Below are 25,335 nucleotides of genomic sequence, written 5' to 3'. Positions count from 1 at the left end.
ATTTCCAAGACTGTGCAATTCAAAGCTAGAAATGGTGACTGCTGCAAAAGGGGGCAGAGGAATGGGTTTTTTTCGTCTCCATTTATATGTTAACACCCCTCCCCTTAAATTATTAAAAATATTCTCTACTAAACAATGTTATTACAATAACATGTCAAAAATACTTCTTGAAATATTGGATACATAATATTCTAAACCCTGTTTTCAGGTTGGGCATAGCTGTAATACAAATAATTATTACTGCTCTCTCAAAGCCTCGCTATTTAACCTCGGTAAAACTGTCCTAATTAAAACAGTACATCTTCACAGAACTTGACACATTTAAGTGAAATGATACATAGATAAATATTTTTGTTGTCTGCACCTATCACCTTTCCCTTGGCCCCTTTTCCAGCAAAGTTAATCTATGATCATAGCTATTCTAGGATATGAGGATATTATGCTTACTCACTCTGTGTCATAATTACATGCTTCTTGCGCAGCAAAGAGTAAACACACAGCTCCTTTTTAAAGTACTGTGAGGATGTACTAATTCTTTTTATGAAAACTTTTTATGAGGGTGGTTGCAGAGTAGACATAAAACAGAAGAGCATCCATGTTCTATAAAAGAGAAAGATATTGTGTACTTCATTCCAATGCAACCCAGCAAAATTCAGAATATTTTTTTGTCATACAAAGGGAATTACTGTGAGAAGTAAATAATGGAATTCACTGCCTGTGTGTGTGTGCATGTGTGTACACGCATACGTACATGCACTTATAAATATTACTTACATGCACATATATATGTGTACATATTTATGCATATATATTTGTGTGCACTTAGGATATATATAAGGTCCAGTGCATGATAAGCAGGGATACCTGATTTAATTCTAAAAGAACTAGATTGGGTCATGGAAGCTGTCTAGCCGTGTTAGCCATGGTTTACTGCTACCCTCTCTTAGCTCAGAAGTGCCTGCAATAGTGGACCATTTCTAATATTCAAGCTCAGTCAGCGGGTGCTGCCTGTCTCTGTACTGTGTCATATAACTAGGTATTCCTTCACAGAATATGGCAAATGAGGAGTGTTGCACTTCCCCTTATGGTAAGATGTTCCTCTGCGCTCATACAAGAGCTCATACAAGAATTGTATGTAGCATAATCAAGACTTCTCATTGAAATTAGACAGCAGACTGATGGTATCATTATGCAGTGAAAAACTGTTTCACTGTGGCTTTCTTTAGATGTACATGTATCATTCTTTCAAAAACATGGAGAAATCTCCAAGGCCTGATAAAATTATTAAGTAGAGGAAAATTACTTATTCCAGCTCATTTGTCCAAATTAAATAGAAAACTCTTTTCCGGCATCTTATCAAAGCTGGGCAGCTGCTTTCTTAGCTAGAAATCATCCCAAGCATATTGACTATGCAGCTCATTCCAGTTCAGTCACTGTGAACTCTGTAAGGAGATACCTGCAAAGATTTTCATAAATAGTGTCTGTGCTCAATGCTAATTTGAGAAGTACTTTAACAGTTTCTCTTAAGTATACAAAAGAGGACTTTGAAAGCCAGAAAGTAAGAAAGAGGATAGACTGAAGTACATCACTTAGATTATGTTCTCTGAAACAGAATGTAGTAGTGGAAAAAAATAACAAGGCGCTTTCTAAAGCCAAGGTAATTGCATAATAACTTCAGAATCGGCCTCAGGAATACAGTTTGAGAACAATGGTTTGCTACTACAGAGCTTGTTTCATGTGAAGTTGGAAGACTGCTTAAAGTAATAAAAGCAGTAAAGCCTGTATCTTAGCCCTCTCCTAAGCGATTACTTCTTCAGGAAACTCACTTTTCCGTTGCTGTGGTGGCTGAACAACTGTTTTGTTCCTAACCAGAATGCCATGGGCTATGTTAATAGTCAACAAAATGATCACGCTGAAAGAACCTCATTTTATGCTTGTGCTGAACAAAAAAGATTTAAGCGGTGTTGGATTTTATGCTTCATAGGGAGGGTGAAAGGGTCTCCCTTCAGATATGACATATTTTACACCCAAACGTACATATATTTTGTATGGTATCTTATAACTCGCACAACATGTTATAGTATAAAACTAATAGACTTTGCTATGATGGCATCAGTAGTATACAGATGGGTGATTTTTCATAATTATCTGAATTTATGCATGATATGAACAGGGCACTTTTTGGAATTACACTGAATCTCTTATAATACTTGTAAATTTTCCGTATCATGATGCCACCAAGTAGCATGATGTTTTTGGACAGGAGCTCAATAATGCGTTGAAGACCTAACTGCAAAGAGAGAGCTCTTTTATTTCCCCCTTCACTAATTTCCCATTGCTCAGCTGTTATCATTTCACCAGGATTTAAAAATTTTGACCCTAGACTGGAGTCTGCAGTGCAAAGCACTGTGAATGCTAAGATCTCCTTCACACATTTCTGGCACATGGAGCCCACTATCCTTGCCCAAACTCTTCCTTTTCCCATTCTTGTGCCAGGAGTCACAGAGTTATCTGTGTAGTGCTTCTACTGTGCTCCACTTGCGGAGTAATTAGTGTTACTTACTATTGCTCACTTAGTGCTTTGAAGAAAAGCCTGCATAGCACTACCGCAGTGTTTGTAGGAATACACTTGCCAGAGACCTACTGGAGCTGACCGGTGCCATGCCACAGACACTGCAGAGCAGAACACAGATTAATATCATGGATACAATTATTATGCAGTTGCGTAATTCTGATATAATTTGACACTGAGATTCTTCAGATTCTCAGTGCTGATTCAGCTGCGGTATATGGCCTATCACCAGTACAGTGTTCCAAGTACAGCTTCTGCTGTCTTCCTTTGGATCAAAGAGGATACTCACATGCCTACATGGGTCGCAGTATAAATAAATATGGTATCTTCTCTATTTGTACACAGGATTAGCGAGTTGCAACTAAATTTCTCCAGAAATAGTGGGAAAATTTTAAGAGCTGGTTAGGAAAATGTGAAGAGGATGTGTTTGATGAAAGGCTGCTTGAATAGGATTGGAAGAGTTGCCAATGAAAGGAATATTGGCCTAACTCAAATGAAGGAGGAAAAAAAAGAAAACTCTAGATTGAGATGGTGATTTACCTAGGATGAGTTTGAATGGTGGATGCTTTCTGGATATTTGTAAAGAAAAATGGTAAGGCTCTATGAATTTCTGAGATAATATCTTTACTAAGGCTCCAATCCCTCTTTAAAATATATATTACTTCTCAGGTCTTCTTTTAAAAAAGAAAAACAAATTAGTTCAGATACAAATGTCTATAGCTGCATCTATGCGTACTTTTTGTGTGCAATAACCATTGGCTCAACTTAACACTACAAACAGTCTCAGTGTGCAGCTTTTCTTTTTTCCAATGCAAGTAAAAGAAAGGAGAAGGGGCTTGGTTACACATTTACCATCTATCCTGTTTTTTGCTTTTTAAGTTCTGGTAAAGGTATTACATCAAGCTTTGTCAATGTTTGCAATGGCATTTTAATTAAATCTATAACATATAATTTCAAGTGTATTGTCTATCCTGGTCTCTAGTTGCTATAATCTAGAAAGTTCATGCTTCATGGCTGAGGCATTAACATTCTTTAGTGATAAGAGACAGATTATTGAGAGAAAAGTATCAGCTCCTTTCAGCAGTCTATTAGTTAAAATTTGAGTTAAGCCCGTGAACTAGATGGTTTAATATCGCTTTTAAAAAGAATGTTATCCTTCTATATTTCTGGGTTTTTATGTTGTACAGGTAATTTTCCAATCCCTCTTAGAGATCACAGCAAATTCAAAAATATTTTCCAAGGACATAAGTTCTACAGTTTAGGTACAGATTGTTTAAAAAAATATTTCCTTTTGACACTTTTATTCCACTGAATGTCTTCATGACTTTGTATTTTGACATAAGCAGAGAACTCAAGACCCAAGTTACCTTTTCTCTTTCATTTATTATATTTTTTCCTCATTTTCCACTTTATTGTCTCCTTAAAGGCTAAAAACAACCCCCCAAAGCTATCTATGTTTCTATGTAAGAATTTTTAATGGCCTTACCCCCTTTATTACCTTTCTCTTCCTCTCATTTTGAGAAGAATTTTCCTTATTGAATAGCAGTAAGAAAAATACAAATCAAAAAAAATTTCTCATTCCCCATTAAGTAAAGCTTTATGAGCAGATGAAATAATAAAACATTCCGTTGCTTTATATCATTTTCCCTATCAGCTACCTGCATTCTCTGAAGCTTGTGTAGATAAAGTGTAGCAGTGGTCACACTTTCTCTGGAAAAATCACTGTAAACTCCTCCTCTATCTACAGTTTGGCTCTACAAATTAAAAAGAGAACAACTTCAAAGTAAAGTTGAGCTCAAACTGTTCCTCCCATGCCTATTTGTCTCTAGGAATCTGTACCGAGGTGTATGCTAGATCCACACCTCTCTCCCTGGGGAGCCATTTCCTTCCTCCCCCTATCAAGGTGAGTTCATAGAAAGACATGAATTCAACTTAAAGCCAAATTCCAAAGCTCACTGTAGTTCCCTGATTTCAGAAAGTTCAACATTTGCTGGTATCCTGGTATATACAGCTATCCAGTCATGGCCTTGTTTCTGAAAAGCTTTTAGCTAAGATTGTCAAAGTGTTTTTCCGTTTAATCTTAGCAATATGTATAAACTGAGCAGTATATTTCTATTAGGTCTCTTAAAAGTACAAAGACACAGTTCACCTGGTATAGTGGAAAACATGTTGAAGCAATATGAAGCTACAGATGTGGGCAAAGAGAGACAGAAAATGCAATGGGGAGATGAAGAAATGAAGGAGAAGAATTGCATAATATCTTGCTCACAGCAGTTTTATCCCAATCTCATCAGTGGTTACTCTAAGGAAAAAAGTGCGACAAATTTGCTTAGTATGTATTTTAGAGGGCTTACAGCACAGAGCTGCAAATGGTTCTTTTGAAAACCACTACAGGTACAGTTATAAAAGCTCAAATGACTGAATGACTTAGGACTAGCAACAATTTCATAATTTTTATGTAATAAGTTTGGAAATATTTATTAAATAAGAAATTATCTTGAAACAAAGTTTCATGGCATCTTCTAACTCTTATATTTACAAAATGAAGAAGCAAACAAAAGAACTTATAAAAACGTGCTTCCTTGCTAATAAAGTGGCTTTTTAATTTGTGTAACTCTGAACAATTAATTGTTCACACTTTCATACAAGTAAAAATTACAAAACCCTTTGAAGCCTTTTGGAACCCCACCCATTTGATAAGGTTTTGTCCTAGCACATCTGTTTATGAGATCAGAGGCCAGAATACTTTAACTAACAGTATCATTTTTCATTCATAAACACAAGTTTAAAGGTTTAATTATGCAACATTAACTGGACTTGTATCTGAGAGACTGCCCTATTTGGCCAGGGATATAATAGATGCTATAAAAAAGAAGGAAATGTACCACTCAAACTGGCCAGAATCACAGCTCAGTGGAACTTGGACTTATAACTTATTTGGGCATGTCTGAAAAATCTTACCTACAGTACCATTAAAATATTTTTTATAAACTTAAGAAGAAGTACTTTTGTATATAATTGCATTGGAACTTTAAGCTTTGACTCTGACTAGACCTTTTTCTTGAATGAGCTCTCCAAAGAAGACCAAAGGCCTGTTTTTATTAGTGTATAAACTAAAACAGGCACTCTCCAAGTGATTAGACATGACAAAATACAAATCTAAAAGCTCATAAACAAATCACCCTCTGCTCACTGTGTCCTTACAAAAGTTGGTCATAGTTTTCAAGCACAGTTTTCGTCATATCAGTAGCTTTTTGAATTGAAGCAAACTCTGTATAGTTTCTTCTAGTTCCTGGGAATTTCCTTTTCAGGCACTTCTGAGACTGGGCTGTATGCTCACTGGCACTTTTAAGAGCGCTTTCCCTTTGCTAATTCCTTCAGTTTCTGGACATGTCTCTTCTTTAGCAGGATCATTTACTTTCCAAGGGAAGAACAATCTTCCCTTTACATCAGGGAGTTCCACGTGATTCATTCATTTTCCTCTTTAAAATCCTCTATAACATACAAATTGAGTACAAAAAAAACCCTGTATCATTACAGTACTTTAAAATTACAGAAGTACACTTGTATTTGGTTTCAGTGATAGTGAAATGATAACCTCTTAGAGCAGAAAAAGGTAAATTTTTTCACAGATATATCTTCTTTGTATCGTATCATCAGCTGTGATGATATGAATGACAAAGAATGAACAAAGATTATCCAGCAAAATGCCTTTGTTAAAAAAAAAAAATCTACTTCTGTCTTCTATCTAGTAGTCTAGCTCAAGGCAGAAATTTTTCCAGCTAAGTCATTGGATCTATGACTACGCACCCACATAGAGGGGGCAGGAGACTACAAGACTACAGAAAGCTGGAAATGATGAGCTTTTTTCTGTGACTAAGAGTTACTCACGTTGTTGTTTCTCTGAATCAAGCTCCAACACATAGGCATGGCACAGGGCACATGTTAGTGTCTAGGAGCCATGGCCAACATTGTCATTATTTAGAAAAGAAACTTTAAACTAAACTAAAATGTGTTTCAGTACCAGGCCTATGTATCCTTCAGCAGCAATGGGTCAAGGGCACTTTGTGTATCCTCACATGAGAAGGAATCAGAGCTGAATTTCAGACAAAACAAGCACTGCAGCTGCTCCCTGAATGCTCATTTTCTTTGAGCAAGTCATGCCCTGTTGAATGGTAACCCAAACTAGTGATAAAATAGAAGCCCAGAGACAATTAATGTTCTGAGATATTAGTCTTAATTATTGGCTTGTTTAACACCGGTATGCTAAGAGCTGTGCAGTGCACAAAAATGCAGACAGTGTACACTTCCAAAGATGTCCTCATGTGGTGAAGCACCATTGCTAGCAGAGGCAGCAGGGTAGACAGTATTTGGCATCTTTTGTGAGTGTAGGAAGGAAATAGAAGGCCTGAAAGAATCATAAACTTGCCCTGCAAATGATTATGCTGTGCTTGTGTATGATGTTGTACAAAGGGCATAAACCTTGCAAATGGTGAGAAATACTGTGAAGTCTTGCCAAGACTGGAAGTTTAAATGGAAAGGTCCGTTCCAGATTGCTCAAATGGAAGTGTGTGTGTGTGCGCACATGCGCCCATGGTGGGCAATCCAGGCCCAGGCCTCAACCTGAACAAATACATGAGACATAATGCTTTGTGATACCTTGGGTAAGCAATTCTACATCAAGATTCATTTGTCCTAATGCTGTTGTAAGGATGAAATTTTACTGAAGCACCTTTCCAGCCACTGCTCTTCAGGAAGTTTTATTCCAAAGGCTACAGCCCTTGCAACTTCTAAATATTTACTGCCTGCACTTAGAAGGACTCAGTAAGCCTTAAGTATTATTTGTTACAGATGCAGTCGTGCTTTCTCTCTAACTGAATACCTAGCTGGCTGGTGCACTGACATTTAACCCAGTCAGCCAAAATACTGGAAGCTTCTTTGAGTCTCACCAAGTTGCATCACTGTTTCATTTCTGGCATACTTTCTGGGCTCAGATTCCCAGTTTACTAGCTATTCCCTAAAATGGAGCCCTGCTTTCTTAATCCCAAAGACTAGTGCCACTCCCAGTAAAATGAAATTTCTTAGCTTGAGTGAGCTAATTTCTGGCCAAGTATTTGTATTAAGTCTCTTTCTCTTACACCCCCCTTCTGGTATTACTTCAAAAGTACTGGATTTAGTCCTGATTCTTAAGAATAAAATGTTTGAAATATCAGACTTTTTACATGCAGGAACAACAAAGTCAGTAACAAGGAAAAGAATTCAGCAACTTTAATTGAGCTGTCAGTAGTGTTAAGTGAATAAGGTGTGTGGTTTGTATGATAAATGGATGTGGAATTCCCAGCCCCTAATCCCTATCCCTTGCTTTATATTGTGCACAGGCTTGGAAAAGTCTCCGTGCATGATCCTCCCTCTCCCCTGCCTGCTCGTGCTTCCTGTTATCCCAAACACTTCTCTTACCACTTCCTTTCTCTTCACTTTGCTATTAAAGCACTTAGGAATTAGAAGCTTTTTCAAACAACTGTTGCTAGAGTTGAGCAGAGAATGACACCTAAGCATCTGGATATGAAGCCATATGCTGCATGAACTACTGAGCTGAAACAGTAGGGAGAAAAGACTGTATTTTTCACTGGCTCATTTCTCATCATTCATTGTTTTGCCCTTCTCAGCAGGGTAAATTAGCCCATGCTGAGCTCTGTGCTACTGTAGGAGAAATGTTTCTCATGAACTTGAGCTGTGTGGGTTATCTCTTCATTGCACTACAATATAGACATCCCAAAAATATGTTACTGGGCAAATTACCCTGCTTTGCTGTCTTACAGCATCAGTTAAAAGATCACAAAATTTGGCCTTTTGTATTATGTGCATGTGTTTTTTTATTTTCTGAACTCCTCCATTATTCGCAATGAAGCTGCCTAGTGTGCTAACCCACTGCTAAGGATTATATAAAAATATCTCACTGCTAAATGTGATGGCTTTAATTACCCTCATTACCAACATAGGTTTTCAATAGAGAAAAATGGTTGGGGGGATTGAGTGCTTTTTATATCTTTGCAAATATTTACTGTTAATGTTAAGCAAATGTTAGCATATCAGAAAGACATAAAGCACTGTGTTGTGCTTTTAAAGCATTAAAATAAAGAAGGGGAAATTCTGGAAGATTCTAGTGATGGAATTTTGAAAAGTGAGAATAAAGAAAAATATGTATTATTTTTGAAGATAAAATTCCCAGCCACAGTTAGATTCTGACAACTCAAGTTAGGTAATTTTAAAACATTGCAGTGACAGGTGGTTAAAGGTTAAAGTTACATGATTTTGGGCCTCATCCTTCAAACAGCTCCAGCTGATGGGGTTTTTGTACCCAAGCAAAACTCCAAGCGACTCCTTTGAAGCCTGTATGGTACTATGAGGAGAGCAACACACAGAACAGTTGCAGGATAAAGACTTGGATCCTTGCTACTGACAGCTTTTTAAGGTTGCATAGTTCCCTTCAAGTTGTGTAAGAAATGAACAATATAGACCCTCCTCCTTTATGATCTTTAATTAGCAGAATGCAGCCTACTGCTACTATACAGGTTTGTTCTTGGTTTATCCTTTCTCCAGCATTTTAGAAAAGCCATCACCTGATGTGCTAAACTATAACGGGGAGTGCTAAAATAAGCAATATTGAGATCAATATCAGCAACTTCCTTGGAGTACTTCACTGACACTGACATGTTGTTTTTAAGAAGTAAATACATCCAACCTCTTGTATTTTATCTTCCTGAAAAGAGTAACACGAATTAGTTGTTTCTTGAACTTTACCACGTCATTGTTCTGCAACAGGTCAGTTTTGTGCTCATACTTTAGTTAGGTGAAGTACCTGGACGCTGAGTATACTTAGCAGTGCAGTCAGCTGTACTTTAGGAAAGGAAACTCTGTCTGTGCTATGCAACAGCATCAGTAATTAAAAAATGTCTCTCTGCTAAGGTACATGTGGAAGAAAAAAGAACACAGCTTTAGTGGATTGCTTTGTACTAGCAGTATAAAATGTAATTGTCAGCATGGCTTACATAGAGTCACTCTGTCTAATATACAGGTTGCAATAGAAAGGGCTGTAGTACTCACAGAGAACTTAATAGGTGGGACAAAACATGCAGATGACAAAAATGTCTATACCAAATACTGTTCTGAAGAGAGAAAACCACTGTGGCTTGACAGTCTGTTATTCCTTTCTTTTTGCAGACTGTGAACATAAGCCTGATTTACGTTTGACAGTTTGCATATGGAAACATCTTCTTTTTCAGCTAGACTTATATGAAAATCTTTGGTTTAAAGAACAGATGGAAAAAGTACTCAAATTAGGAAAAAAAGTGCCTGCCATAACAAGTAGTATCAGGGAAACATTTTCTTGAATGTGAGACACTGTAACAAATACAAAATAGTAAAAAGTCAGAAAAATAACCATAATAATAGCTCATGGTTTCAAAGCCATTGATAATGAGCGATATGCATGGGGAAGAAGCTTTAGATGTAAATAGGAGCAGGATAATTAATTGAAATCAGTCACATAACTCCTTATACTCCTTTTAAAATAACACTGCTCTAACAAATGTCAACCAAGTTTCTACCAGCTTTTTTTTCTGGTCAAATGCCCAAGGCTACAAGTGTTCTGGTCCTTTTACAGTCTTGTTCTTTAGGCTAACCTCAACTGCCTGCTTGGGGACTCCAGAGCTGCCAGTGTCCTGGCTAGGAACCGTATTAACGCAGCGTGCACGCTAGGTCCTTGCTGCTAGCTGCACAGGACTGTAATGTCCAAGTTCACCAAGGCAGAATCACAAGTGTTTTGTTTGCATGTTGAATACATCACAGATTCTCCTTTGATATTTGGTGCTTCCTTAGTGTCTGCTTTCACAGGGGGAAAAAATGAAATTAGGTGTAAAAATCTTCAGAGAAATTTGTAGAAGATGGTATAATGAGATGACTGAAACACAGCAGGCCAAGTACTAAAACCACAACAGATGACCAATTGGATTCTCATTATAGAAAAGAGTTTCTTAGGGATTTTATTTTTCCCCTTTTCCTCATCTGTTTAGCTATCTAATAACAGCAGCTACAGTAAAAGATGAAAATTGCTTTTCGTTTTATTATGTGAAAGGCCTGGTGTATTGACAAGGCTGTTGTTGCATGCACTGACTCAGACTGAGTCTTCTGAAGATCCTGTCCTTTAATATTTCAAAACAGCATCTTGGCACTTCTTCATTCTTTGTTCAGAGTGGACTGGATTTTCCCAGTGTTTACTATGGCTGGTAGTTATTCAGTGAGTACCTCCACTAATGAATATAGTGCTGCTTATAAAGTAATGAATTTTTACATGTGAATACAGGTAACTGGGTCAAATCACACTGTTTAATTTCTAGCAAATCCCACTGATTTAGAAAGGGCTTTCTTCAAAAAAACTTTGGGACAATCTGCCCAAATGTAAAAATGAAAGGGCAAGTATTGGCTTAATTTCTAGAAACTGTAAGATCCACTGCTTTCCGAGTTGAAATTTCTTAGCTAGACTGATATAAGCACATTTTCTTCTCCTTTTTTTCTCCTCCTTTTCCTCTTCCCCTTACTTTCCTTCCTTGTCCTTTTTATGCATAAAGAAGGAAACTAGAAGAAAATTAAATAAAGTCAAATGGCTGACTGTCACATTATCACTCTATAAAATCTGGAAAAACTGTTTTTAAACATTTTATGTTTCCTTTCAAACTTAAATTCAGCGAAAGAGTTAATTTTCTCATGTCGAACTCCATATGAAATGGAACGTATGGGCCTGTCTCTGAACTAATCTACAGGAATTATAAACTGACATAAATTTATCAAATACAAGCACAGCTTTCATTTTAATTCATTCTAACAATGTAGACAACAGTAGTGTGGGCAGTATTAGATCCTTTAAGTTGTTCGCTTTCCCAACATTATGATTAGATGATGATGCCAGAGGCCAAGTACAACACTTAGTCAAAGGAGGTAAATCTAACTGTGTTGTGCTTCGGGCAGCAGTAGTTGATTACAGAAGCCTCCAAGTGTAGTTGTGTAAGTGGGTTACATGTTTCACAGCTGTGCTGGACTCTTCGGGGCAGCTTCTACGGTTCATTTGAGGTTTGTCTGCTTTGACCCATAAGCTCTGGGCACTGTGGAGCAGGATCATTCCACAGAAAATCCCCTATCCATACAGTACAGATATTGGCTGAACTTGCTTCTGAAGACATTGATTAAACAAAAACAAAAGTAGCAGCATGGTGCAATCCTTGAATTGCAACTGTAGGGAAAGCACCCACCTTCTGCCACCCCCCACCCCACCATGTAACTCTATAGGTCTCTGTACAACCTCTACCAACTGTTTTGCTGAAATTACAGGTGAAAAGTGCTTTTCCCCTGGCTTCAGTTCTTGCTTTTTTCCCCAGTCTCTTAGGTAACTACTGTAAATTGAACCAGTAATCTTTTTAATTTTGACATCAAAATGTTTGCATTCATGTAGTTCTTGCTGTTGCTTTATGTATAAAGACCATATATTAATGTACAATAACCTGTGAACCAGCCAGTGGACCTTCACGGCCTTGGGTTTACAAACAGCTTTTACAACATACAGGGAATGAGAGTTGTTGCAAGAAGCAGTTACACTAAGCTATAACATGAGCTCGGTGCACCGAGACAGGGGTTTGGGGGCAGAGGTTCGGCGCCTGTGCAGGGGCCCCCGTTGCAGGTCCATGTGGCGCATCTCCTGGGGGGAGCCGTGCTGGCCTCGCGGCGCGCAGCTGACACCAGCGGCCAAGGCGAAAGGTTGTTTCTGCACAGGGCCAGTGCTGGCTAACGCAGCACTGCCCTGTAAAGCCCTTTTAATAAACTGCTGCTGTAGCCAGTACACCTTGGGTACACGTGCTGCTGTAGCCAGTACACCTTGGGTACACGTGCAGGCTTCAACAAACGGCAGTTTGTCACCCTCCCGCACGCTAGCAAAAATGGCAGCGGCACGGGACGCGAGCGCTGCTAAAGGTGTCTTTGTACTGCAGGGGCCCAGAGCAGCAGCCCCCGCGGCCGCTCTGCAAACTCGTAGTCAAGTGCGCCCGGCGCAGCCGCCGCCGCCCCCGCAGCCTGGCCGCGCTCTCGGGGTTTGCTCAGCAACAGCGCCTGGCCCCGGAGGCCAATAGGGAAGTTTGGCCGCGCCGCCGGCGCTTCCTGCTCCCCGCCCGCGGCGGCCAGATGCAGCGCTTGCGATAAGCGGCGCTCGGGCGCCGGCTCGCTGCCCTGCGCTCCCAGACGCGGACGCAGGCTGCTTGCAAGCATGTGCGCTGCTGCTTCCTCCGCGGTGACGTGTCACGGGTGTCCGTTCTGCGCAGTGCGCTACGCAGGCTGTCGTGGGAGCGGCGCGGGTGCTGGCAAAGCAGAAAGCCCCCTGCAGCCCCCAGACAAAGTTCTCTGGCTGCGTCGTTTGGAGGTGGGAGCTAGCAAGGTTTGTTTTAAAAAAAACTAATAGGAAAAATTGCCCGTAGTCCACTTATCAGCAAGAACATTTACTTATTTATATTAATGTTCCTCGCTTATCAGTGCAAGCATTGACATGAGCTTATGGAAGAAGTTCAACAGATGCTGTATTTTTGAAGTTAGAAAAAAGACAAAACTTTACAAATGCTGGTGAGCTGTGTTACATTTCTAAATTGTTCTACCTGACATGTGCTTAGCTTTCCTAAATGGCTTACCTTATTAGGTAGAAAGCCTACTTCTTTTTAGAAAATTCACTTTGTAAGTTAAATGAGTAGGTTTTTTTCAGAACTAGAGACAACAAGAACTGACATTATTTAAATAGCTTCAGATACATACTCATCATGCAGAGGGAAGGAAGCATAATATTTAAAACTGTTATGTCTGTCATCTTAAACTTCACACATGCTTCATACATAACAGATTGTTCTTTGAGATTGGAATCCGCTAATGTTAGAATTTTTTTGTTGTTTTGTAAAATGTACTTCCAGAGGAGCGTCAGGGGTTTTTTAAAATTGAGACAGAGGAGTGAACTTGTGGTCACTTCTGTAATCAGCATGTTCCCTTTAATTTCCGTAGAGTCAGGACATAGTGCTTGGGTTTAGGACCCAATTCTCACAGCTGGCTACATGTTTTGAGAAAAGAAATACGGAAAATATTTATAATGTGAGCATGTACATCTTTAAATATCACTTAATAATCCTAAATTGTCTAGTCAGAAGTTTCCAGTGTGTAATGGATTCACTTTCAAGGATTTTTCTAATAAAAAATCAAGCTAGTTTATAATGCTGTACTGCAGATTCAATATAAGAGAATTTGAGTTCAGTTGATGATTTGATACAGTCCATGTAATTTGGCCAACATGGGTTAATCACACGGTTTGCTTGCAAATCATTCAAAAATGTGGCAGGGATTTTCCAAAGAATATGAGAGAGTTGAGCAACCACATCCTGTGAAGGCATTGTAAAGGCAGTGGGACGTGAACTCCATCAGGCCTCTTTGAAAGCTCCGGCCAAGAGCCTTTGACTCAAGTGTAAACTTGTGCTACTTTCACCCCAATGTAAGGCCATTTATTGGAGTTATGTGATGCAAATATAATCAGATAGCTCTGTCCTGGTTATTTTGAGCTACTCTCTTGTTGCAGAGCAGAAAAAAAGTATTTCCTGAGCAGATCTTCTTGTTAAAAGAAACCCTTGCATATTGGAGAGTCATCATAATATGAAGCCCTGCTACCTTTCAGCTGGCCTCTGCTGCTTGAATAACCTCTCTGGCCTGCCAAGTGCAATTTAGAGTACCCTGAGGCTGCTGTAATTTGTGCTGACCATCGTGAAATTGTTCTTCCCTGCTCAGTCCTGTAGAAAAATCAGCCTAGCTGGAACAAAGGTCCTTGCTCAGTATGTCTATATGAAGATTTTTAAAGCATTTAATCATGAAAAGTGACATATTTTATCTTCCTGAGTCATCATACCACTGCATTTGCCTTCCCGTGTTCGACTTACCCACACCACATGGCTTCTTGCTTTAAAACTTGCTATGGGCCCAAAGTATTATGAATAATGAGCTGTTTAAAATGCAAAGTGCATCTGAGCATTAATAGTTGAGTTCAGTACAGCTGTCATGGCCTTTAGGCCTTATTTTTATCAAGGTATCCAAGGCCTTGTGTAGTGATGCAAAAGCCAAATGTCAGTTTTTATCAAATCTTATCATTATGCTTTTTGGTGAGGAGTGAATAGCATTTAGAGAAACAAATTATTATTGTTATTTTGTAATAATATTTAATGGATTTTTAAAAGAATGTAAAATGTTGCTTCATTTTAATGCAGCTCTTTATGCAGCTGCAGTACATTTTTTTACTATGTTTTTTTCTTTTGGTAGTGGCAGGAGTTTTCTGTTTCAGTCACATGCTCAGGCACTGCTCTCAGTTTCTGAAGCAACACAGATAGAAGCATTTACTTTTGCTGGTTTGGAAATTGTGGCAGATCCAAATTTGCCAGAAGAACAGTTTATGTTTAGATGCTCATTTATATTTTTCTCATTTAGTATTTTAACTACTGAAATATGACTGTCACAAATCTAGTGAAGTGAATCAGTATTTCACTATACTTTATTAGTTGATTCTTAATTTATATGTTGTAGTATTACTTATGTAAGCAGAGACAAAGGAAAAAAAATACTGGTGTGTCAACTGTGAGGACCAACATGAGATACTCTAAAGGGGCCTGATTCTCTCAAGCTGTTAAAGATCTGCCATCACGCAGAACTAGCAATTAGGCTAGGCCTCCTGGAATTGAGCCCTCTACTAGTACACGTTCGAAAAATTTTGAAGTTATAAAGTGCACCTCGGATTCAAAATATTCATGCTAAATAAAAGAGGTGCAAGGACTGATACGTGGCCTGAAGGCGAAGTGGCACAGCCTGGTTCTCCTTTGCACTGCTTGGAACTCGCTCCCCTAGCCAAAACCACGTAGCGCTTCTCCGGTGTCTGTTCTGGGCTCTGCAGAGTCCTTGTAGCATTAAAATATGTTTACTATTGGGGGGGTGTCAATTCAAAGTATCTGAAATAACGAGAACTGCATTGACAGCTCCCACAGTTTTTTTTTATAACATGAAACTGAGGGTATGTGTGGTGTGCCCTAAAAGGCCTGAGGGCATTTTTGAGAGCCCCAGGGCCTGCTGGAGTAGTGTTGATAGTCTGTGGAGGATGGAAGGAGACAAATCTAGTGTGGTTTCTTCAGTAATGACTTTTTGGTCTCAGTCTGCCTGTGCCTGGGCGTTGTCTTGACAATAACTAGTTGGAGTGATGCAAAACAGAGTTAAGTATCACGGACAATCAGGGATCTATGCGTGAGCAAAGATCCTTCAGTCTTCGTTTGTCAGGGCACTCATCCCCCACTATTAAATGAGTTGGGGAATTCTTCTTAGATCCTCTTTTTCTATTCCCTTACCCAAGCAGATATATTGTGCTGTGACCAAAACTGGAATATTCTGGTTGGAAAATGTCTTTTCAAACTGTACTTGCATGTAAATGCATCCATAAAGGGATGGTGCTCCCTCCTGACAGCCAGAATTGCCAATACTCTGATTTATGACCTGGCACTAACCCCCCTCCAAAGCCTTCTCAAGCTATTTAACTTCTTCAAGTTTTCTTTTTATTCTGCAAATTGGAAGCTATAATCATTATAGCCCAGGCTAATTATATATAAATTGATGATAGAAGAAGTACTTAATACTACCCTTTGGATGCCATTTTAATATGTGGAGTGCACCTGAAACCTATGGTTGTTTTCTGGAGGATTAGGAAAAAATGTAATGCTTGGGATGCTTCCATGCAGACTGTGTTGTGATGTGCTTTGCTTTTTGCAAAAGAAAAAATGTAAAAATCTCTGCCGCTGGCTTGTTTTAAAATTGTTATCTTTGTGTGTTGTGCATACCTTTAGAGATGGACTTCTTAACCAGTAGCATTGATGCAAGACACATTAGCAGTGAAACCGAAGGTTTTGGTAAACATTATTTTGTGGACTGAATAGTAGAGTAAACACTGCACTGTCAGACTGCAGCTGTACATGTGGTTTCCCCCTTGTGTGACTGAAGGATTGCTTTTCCAAGAAACTTTATTATGCTTTTTGGATTCTGACAGATTTTGTTTGATTACAGATAGAAATAAGCTTATTTATGATAAAACTATTGTCAGGCAACTTTCTAGTCAAATGCAAAATAGGAGGTAAATAAAATACATACTAGGTGCATTTTCTGGATGTGTGCAAGTATCTTTCTGTGCATGTGCATAGCTTGCAGTTATTCTTTGGTTACAAATGTAACACCGGAAAAAAAAAAAAAAAGAGAACAGAAAAAAGGTGGTGATGGGGGAATGTGCAACCACATCAGCATTTTCTTAGAGCTACAGTGTATTTCTTATTTCAGTTTTCTGCCGGTTGATGTTTGAGTTCAGTTCTCTGAGGTCACATCTTAAAGAGCATAGAGGAGAATATCTATTCTCTGACATGATACTGAGTAGAAATAAGAAGTGATCTGCAGTGGAAAAAATAAAACTCAGTTGGTCTTCACTGTTTCCTGTTTTGGGCTTGACTGCATGGATTGACTGTGAAATGTTGAACAGTGTTCACCAGAGGACAAAGCTTTATTTGGACTAGTACTGTACCTCAAGGGCTTCGTTGGGAAAGAACAGTTCAAGCACAGAAATAAAAGTTGCCTAACATCTTTCATCCTGAGGCATGTGCTTTAGGTATTTCTATGTACTGTATTTGTTTTCCAAGTTTTAGTTTTGCAGGTCAAAAGTCCCATGCTAGTTTGTGTCTGGATTCTCTTTTAAGAGATTACATCCAGAGATCCTCTTAAAATGGAAGTCCTGGGCCTAGTCCTGATGCTTGTGGAGCCTAAAATCAGCCAGAAGGGTCTTTTGTGACTATTATGATAGTCATCAGCCACTTCTTACTGTGTATTGTGTCTATTAGGGTTAGTTTTATCGTTTTAAAATGAGATCATCACGCAGCATAGAATCACAGAACCACAAAACCATACAAAAGTGGTGTTGGAGAGGTGTGGAGGGGTCTGTGTCCACTGCTTTGAGAGATGACAAACCATTCCTACATGTTTGCGACAGATGTTTTTTCTGTCTCTTTTAGACAACCTCCAGATACAAACACTATGCAATATTCAGTAGCACACCATTTTACTCCTTCACTTTGATCTTTCTCTTCTAGGAAGTTTTTCCCATATATGAATCTTTCCTGGTGGAATTTAAGCCCATCACCCTGTCTTTTGGAACAAGAAAACAAGGAAAATGTATTACAACATGGGAAAGATGCTATTCCTCTGTTCTTTGCAACATCCCTTTACCTACTTGTAGATTGCTAATACATGACGCTTCTCTTTTGAAAGAAAAAAATATTTTTTTTCAGTCTTTCTGAGGGAACACATTTATTGGACCTCTGGTTGCCCTCATTGCTCTCAGGCACACTTTCTTCATTCAGTTCTTTTTTTTTTTTTTTTTTTCTTTGATATGTCAAAACCAGATACAGCCTGCCACTGTGATTTTAGTAATGCTGATTGGAGCAGAATGATTACTTCATTTGTCTTGCAGGATATACTGCTGTTCTTACTTCTGAATATGACATTTCCCCTCTTTGCAACAGCATAAAGTTACAACTCATGTTCTGCTTAATGTGAACCACAGTAATTTCCAGATTCTTTTTTGCAGAATTAATATCTAGCCAGTGGGCCCTAAGTGTTTGTGTGGTAGGTTTTCCATATTTACTTTCCTTGCATTGCAGCCCGTTGTGTAATTCAAATACTGTCAAAAGTTTCCAATTACATTTATAAACCAAATTTGCAACCTCATGAAAGAATGAAATCAAGTTAATCTGATGGAGTCTGTTGTCCAGAAAACCATTTTGATTTTGTTTTTTTTAATTCTTCCTAATTAAATGTTTTCTTATGTCTCATATTAGTCCAGTTATGTCTAGTCAAAAGGTTTATACATCAGTTAGGTCATGTTGTTGCCCTTTCTGACTTTTGAGACAATCCAGTCCTTTCAGATTTCCCCAGTGTTCCAAGATACACTGAAAACGAGTGTCAACAGGCTAATCATGTTCTCAGATAAATTTTTCAGGATTCTTGGATGCAATTTATCAAGGCATCATGATGGAAAAATGTTTTTCTCTTATATTGTTCAACATCTTCTATGGTTACTAATGGACTGGAAAATACTACATTCACCTTGTATAATTCAAGCCTGGAATAAGGAGTATACATTCAAATTTATCACAGCACAAAGCTGGGAAAGAAGTATATTGAAACAACTTATAATTCAGAATGATTTTGACATCTGAGATCCATTCTGAAAAAGTAGTATGGTATTCAATAGGGACATGTGGAAAGAATTGCATCTTGCCAGGAATAGGATAGGGAATAACTGGCTGTGTAGCAGTTGTGCACAAAAAGATCACGTGCTTATTGTGGATGATAAACTGAACATGAGTCAACAGCTTCATGCTGTGGCACAAAAGGCACGCATCATATTGGGCAATATATAAAGGAACTTAGTCTTAAGGACACATAAAGTCCTTGTGCTTTAGTCATCTATTCAGAATAGTTACTATCAAAGATTTTGGACCCTGCAATTCAAGAAATATATTAACAAAGTGAAGAAATCAATGAGATGATTGAAAACAGTCTTGAATACATGATTTGCTCTAACATATTGAAAGATCTAGGACTGTTTAGCTTAAAGAAAAAGTGAAAATCATAACAAATTACAATTTTGGAAAGATATGTGTCAGCAACAGTTTCCCACGTGGATGCTGGCTAGGCCGAGAAGTAACGTGCATAAAGTGCACCAAGAAAGATTTAAGTTAAATATTGGGAAGCAGGTGCTAGAGGTGAGTACTATGCATCACTGAAACAGATTTCTGGGAGAGGTTGCATATTCTTTATCAGGCTAGACAGACATCAGTCAATAATGACTGACTGATGGGTGTGGTCGGTCTTACCTTAGGGCAGATGGAAATCTGAAGATGTCTCCAAGGTTTCTTCCAGCCCTGACGTTGTATGATGTCATGGTTTGATAAGCATGTAATCTCATTTCCTTCCAAGCTCAGAACCAATAGTTATTGAGGCCATGTGCCTTTACTGCCTTGTATTAATCGTTTTACTGTCTCTGTCTAGTTACGAACCTATAACTACTGCTTAAATTTTTGCTTTTTCATGGCATGTTTATCATCTCAGTTCTATCAACTGTGCTTATCTTTATAAGGAAAGCAATATGTTTAACTTCCAATTCAGTTTCCAAATTTTCTAGCTTTAGTTGTACCATTTGTTATCTATAAGCAGCACTAACTGGCTATATCATTCTGTCAGAATCTAATATTTGGCTGAATCTAAACTTGATCAGCTATATAGTATCAAAGGTAATCTTATATACTTAACCTACCACTATTGCTCAAATACTTTATAAATTATTTCTGTTCCTCTGTACCTGTGGAATACTAGTATTGCTATATTAGAAGAGCTTAAGAAATATTTCCCTATACCAGGAAGGCATTCAGTAATATCTGTATGACAGAAGTTACACATACGGTTTTGTATATCCCAGTGCTGGGGTTATACCTCTTGGGGATCTTTCTGTATATGTTTCTTTTTCACAGATTAGGAAAACTCCTGCCTTCATTTAATTCTGTGAAATCCTATTGAAACTACTTATGATCCAATTTCAGTATATGCAAGCATACTGCTCTTTCTGAGTCAGGGCTTAAATGAGTAAGTGCAAGACCTCAGGTTAGTTTTGTATTAGTATTTGTTAGTTAGGTAACTCTGAGAGGTAAAAAAGAAAGTCAAATCGAATTGCAGGGGAATGGCGCTTCATCCAATAGACCTATAACATATGGAAACTTATCAAGGATCAATACAATGCATAGACTTCAGCATTCTGCCTGAAGCAGCTAAAGTAGGTGCTAGAGGTTCAGGATGGAGTATGACAATAACTCTAGGACCACATGAACAATACTGATAAAAATGCATAGATAATATACAGCTCCACCTGGCCCTCAGTACGTAGGGTTCACAAAGCTGTTATACAAATGACCTGTCGCTTGGATGGAATCAGAACATAAAGATCTGAAGCCTTGCCTAAAGAGAGCAGGTCAGGAGAGAAAGAATTTGAGTCATGAACTGCAATACCATTTCCTTCAGTAAAAGGTTCACATGGACAATGAGTCATTTCTGATGGTAGTTCAACAATACTGTCAAATTCTCACTGATGTTAAATGTTCCTGTAGCTGTATCCGTGATCTGATCACAGGGTAACTCTTGCTATAATGTTAGATAGCAATGTGGCATCTGTTATTCCTGCAGTTGTTTTTTGGCTTTGTTTGGGTTGCAAACTTCGTATCTGTGTAATATTGCATAAAAAGAACTCTAAATAAAATTGAATACTACAACATGTTCCATAGTCAAAGGCACCATAAAGCATATCTGATCTGTCCTCAGATCTTTATATGGGTCTTCTACTGAATTGTAGTAAGTGTAGTCCTTGTTTTCGGAGTGTGGTGTAGTCTGTTAGTATATCTAGAAGACTACATAAAACAGAATGACGACTGTGGCCTAAACCTATATCCCTTTGGTGTTAGGAAGTTTTCTATAATGAGAATCTTATCTATGCTAGAAATAGAAATTTCTCTGGTGTGAGTGTCCTCAAGAATTAGTGATTATTGTAGATGTTGCCACCTTTCATTCTAAGCTTAGTATGCCCTTTCTGACTGGTTTTCTTAATGTCAGTTCATAGCAACATAAGCATTTAAATAAAAACCTAGTGCATACAAACAAAATAGTCCATGTTTCTTTCCCTGTCAGGGAATGGAAGATAAACCACAATGCGAACATTAATCTCATTGCTTAACGTATTCATGGGAAATGACTGTTGTTACAATATAGAGCAAAAACGAATGGAACTGTATAATTGCTTCGGATTGAGAATTCGTTAAATTCTGATGACTTTGACTCACGAAGACACATACACTGCCACAGCTGGCAGGATTGTCTATGCTAGGGGTGTGCTCAGCCTAAGTTCACTGATTCAGTTTTGAAGCAGTTGCTAAAACCTGCATTTTACAACATGCAGTTTTAAAGTAAACCAGCAGTATTTTTGGTTTGCTTTAAAATGCTCTGCCTAAGTGATAACTGAAGTGGTGCATGGGTCATTCTGCATTAGTTGACAGGGGGAAAGTAGATGGCCAGGGGCATAATCTGTCAGCAAACCTGAATCATGCATTTAGAATTCATGGATCAGGGCCTCTACTTTGAGGCTAAGGGAAATAAAATCATACCTGGACACTTACTGCTTTGGTTTTGTACCCTACTGCCAAAGGCTGTGAAGAAGTTTGTTGTACAGAACAGCAGTATTCCAGAAAAAGCAGAAAGTTGGAGGCCAGAAGGGACCAGAGGGAACAACATGAAGTCCTGTAAGGATTATTGCAGTAGATGTGGTCCCACATAGGAGCAATTTGTCAACCGAAATTGCAGATAAACATAGAGCAAAGAACTGAGTTTGCTGGTGATTCTGAGAAGCAATGCGAGAGAACAGATCTTCTCAGAGCATTATACTTAAAACTGTGTTGAAATTAAAAAGCACAGAGCTTCCATCTAATAAAAAAAGCGAGAGTATTTTCAGAAGAGGTTTGATTATCAAGCTGTCAAACTCCCCATAACATCAGAAGCAGATAATAAATATCATCATCCAGGATGAGTTCATATAAGAAAGATGTTATTTCAGTTTTCGGTATGTTGCTTAGATACAGGTCAGGCACAATTTATTGCAAATAATTTGTTATATTAACAATTTTTAGCAAGTAATTATTTGCAAAAATGTTTCCAATCTCTGACCTGCTTTGCAGTTAGTAGAAAACTGATGAGCATACTCTAAGAACAAATATGTAGTGCCTAATCAAAGATAACGTGGCTGTCTTCCACACTAAAGCCAAAATCCCAGTGCATAGAAATGCCAAATCTGGAAAAGAGCAAACCGCTGTTTAAGAAAGCCTGGAGTGTGTGGCCATCAAGAAGCTAGTGTAGATTGTAATCAAACTTGCCTATTTTCATTTTTAGCAATGTTTCATCCACTTGGTGAAAAATTTGCTGAGTAAAGATGAATAAATGTTTCAAGCTTTGACTTTCATTACTTTTCTAGGTATGCAGCCTTATTTCTCTACATGGAGGTGATGAAATGCAAATACAATTGCAAATTCTTATGTCTGATCTTTGCCTTTTACTTTCCTGATGTAACATTAGCAGTATGAGCAAACTGACACGGTGCTACAGTTCTCCCTGCCTGCCAACCAGCTGTGCCTAAGGCAAGGGAGAAGCTCAAGAGTTGTTCAGCTTTATGCCCTGGATAAAATAGATAACTAAATAAATGTAGGTCTGGCTCCAGAGAGAAATTCATAATGCAAAAGCCAAAAAGGCGGCTGCTTGCTGACTAAACTAAAAGAGGACACAAGGTATTTGATAAACCAGAAGAGTTGCAATACTTCATCAAACTTAACTTTCCATAGTTTGAAGCTGCATTTGAAGGCGATTGTCCTCAGAGTTCAAGGCATGACAATTACAGAACAAAAGTATGCCTTTAACACGTTGAGCTATGAAATCTTTCTTGCTTAGAAGGGAACAGTGAGTGCCAGTACTTGAATACCTTCCTCATTTATTAAGAATTCTTTATTTCCTTAGATATTTTGCTTATTTTTTTTCTTTTGAATATTAGCTAGATAACTGTGTTAACAAGTAGTTCCAGTAGATATCATGCCAGTTGTTTTCTCTTTTTGCTTTAAAAATATTAGGAAAAATAAAAGCGTGCCTCCCTTATCTTGTGTAGCTGGAATCTCTCTGCAGATTTTGGGAAACGGACAGAGTCCTGAAGATAGTACAAAGAAATGACTTCAGCTTGGCATAGTGGAGGGGGATGAGCCAATGGGAATATGTTACTGTTGAGGTGAACAGAGAACTTTATAGTAATGAAAACAAAATCAGTGATCAAAACAAAGCCAGTGATCAGAACAAAGTCAAAACAATCAAAGACGGTCCCAGGTTACGGGAGTCCCCAGTCAGATAACAGTCATCCAGAAGGGCAAGAGTGGAGGCAGCAGTTGGCTTTCAGTGTTAAAAGGGAAATGGAAGTTGGTAACAAAGCTTCTAAAAATTGTCAGAAAAAGATGCAAATGTGTGCAGGGGAAATGATATAGTAATAGAAAGTGTTAGTAGGGAGTCACAGAAACTTTGTAATAAAATGAGAGTTTCAGAAGAGGCTGTCAGTGTTTGATTTTTTTTTGCAAGTCCTGTTTGCTGAGAAGGCATTGCACAAGAGCAGCTAATTCAGCTGTAGCCATTTTTTTAGTATTATTCAGATTGTAAACAAACGAAACAAAAACCTGATAGTTACTGACCAGGGGCAGAAGTACAAAAACACTTTCATTGTGCACAATGGCTCTGTCTGTCATGGATTAAAGACTTAATTTACAAAATGTACTGTCTGTTTAAAAAATAAAAGACTTGCTTGAAGGTCATACTCAGGAGTTAATGTTCTTCTTTAAACAAGCAATGCTGGTAATTATGTAGTTCAATGTAGGTTTCATATCAATCTTCCTCGGTCTTTTTCCATAACATAGTTATATTGTGGACCTCCAACTTCGATGGAGTTTCGGGATATTTTGCTTCTTTTCCTGTTGTAGGAAGATGGGACGTACTGTAGTTCCAGCTGAGAAATGACATGATAGTGTCATAAAAGATGTGTTCCACTAGCATGTAGCACAATAAACATTGTAGTTGGTTCCTATAACGTTATCACATATGTTTTCCAGCATAAAAGACATCTTTCAATGTGAAAGGACTATGTGTGAATAAAGCTTACAGGAAGCAGTGGTCTTCCTTGAATTGCTGACCATCTTTTAAAAAAAAAAAATATCCAAAGTAAGCTTTGAAATCCCTGAGTATGATTAATATGGCTCTGTGTATACGCTGTCCATGTAATTTTTCAGTGTCTTTTTAGAGCAAGGACCTAGGGATATTGGTAAGAATTATCTATTTCTGTGGGTTTCATTTTTATGCAGCTTTCATTAACTAATATAAAAGAATGTTCATAGAAACCTTCTAAGCCTTTCAGAAAGCTTTATGACAGAATGCGTGAACCATGAAATATAAAACAGTTCATCAAATTGAAAAAGACAGAGGTTTCAGAACATAAAAAAGATTTTACAGAAAACAGGTTGTACTTGTGCTATGATTCTTTTCTTCTTTTCAATATAATCACTGAAAGTAGTGTAGGTTATGGTAATGTGCCTTCATTCTTAATGCTAATTGGGACCACTCAAGAATACTTTGGGGAAGAAAAATAATTTTAATACCTAAGAAATATTAAAAATTAGAAGGATGGAGCAGATTAGACATCCTGTCTAGGAAACGAACACCCTTAATTACACTGGAGAGAACCCACTTTCCCTGTTGCTTACTTTTTTGCTTAGTGCTGTTATCAGGTGGTATTGCAGCCTGGTGTCTGGCTGAGCCTCTGCCTTCCTAAGAGAGTCCTAGGAGGTATCTAGATTCTGCTGGGAACTGTTTTGGAGTTGCTGTAATGTACTGAATTGAGGCTCTGGAGGAATTGGCACAGAATGCAATCGCGGAGGTGGTAGGATTTGTTGGACAGGCTGTGCAGGTGCACCCAGGCAAACCCGGAAGGTATACGAGTGTAACAAATA

At 38.3% G+C, this 25,335-nt stretch overlaps 1 protein-coding gene across 1 annotated transcript in view; it reads left to right on the top strand.

Moving 5' to 3' along the window:
- The window catches only part of LOC135325119 (adhesion G-protein coupled receptor V1-like), a 271,435-nt gene that overhangs the window by 189,505 nt on the left and 56,595 nt on the right, over nt 1-25,335 (top strand). The window lies entirely within an intron of this gene.

This window comes from Dromaius novaehollandiae, chromosome Z (assembly GCF_036370855.1).
Source record: "Dromaius novaehollandiae isolate bDroNov1 chromosome Z, bDroNov1.hap1, whole genome shotgun sequence".
NCBI lineage: Eukaryota > Metazoa > Chordata > Aves > Casuariiformes > Dromaiidae > Dromaius > Dromaius novaehollandiae.
Note: the sequence above shows the minus strand (reverse complement) of the source record. Positions and strands in the feature narration are given on the sequence as shown.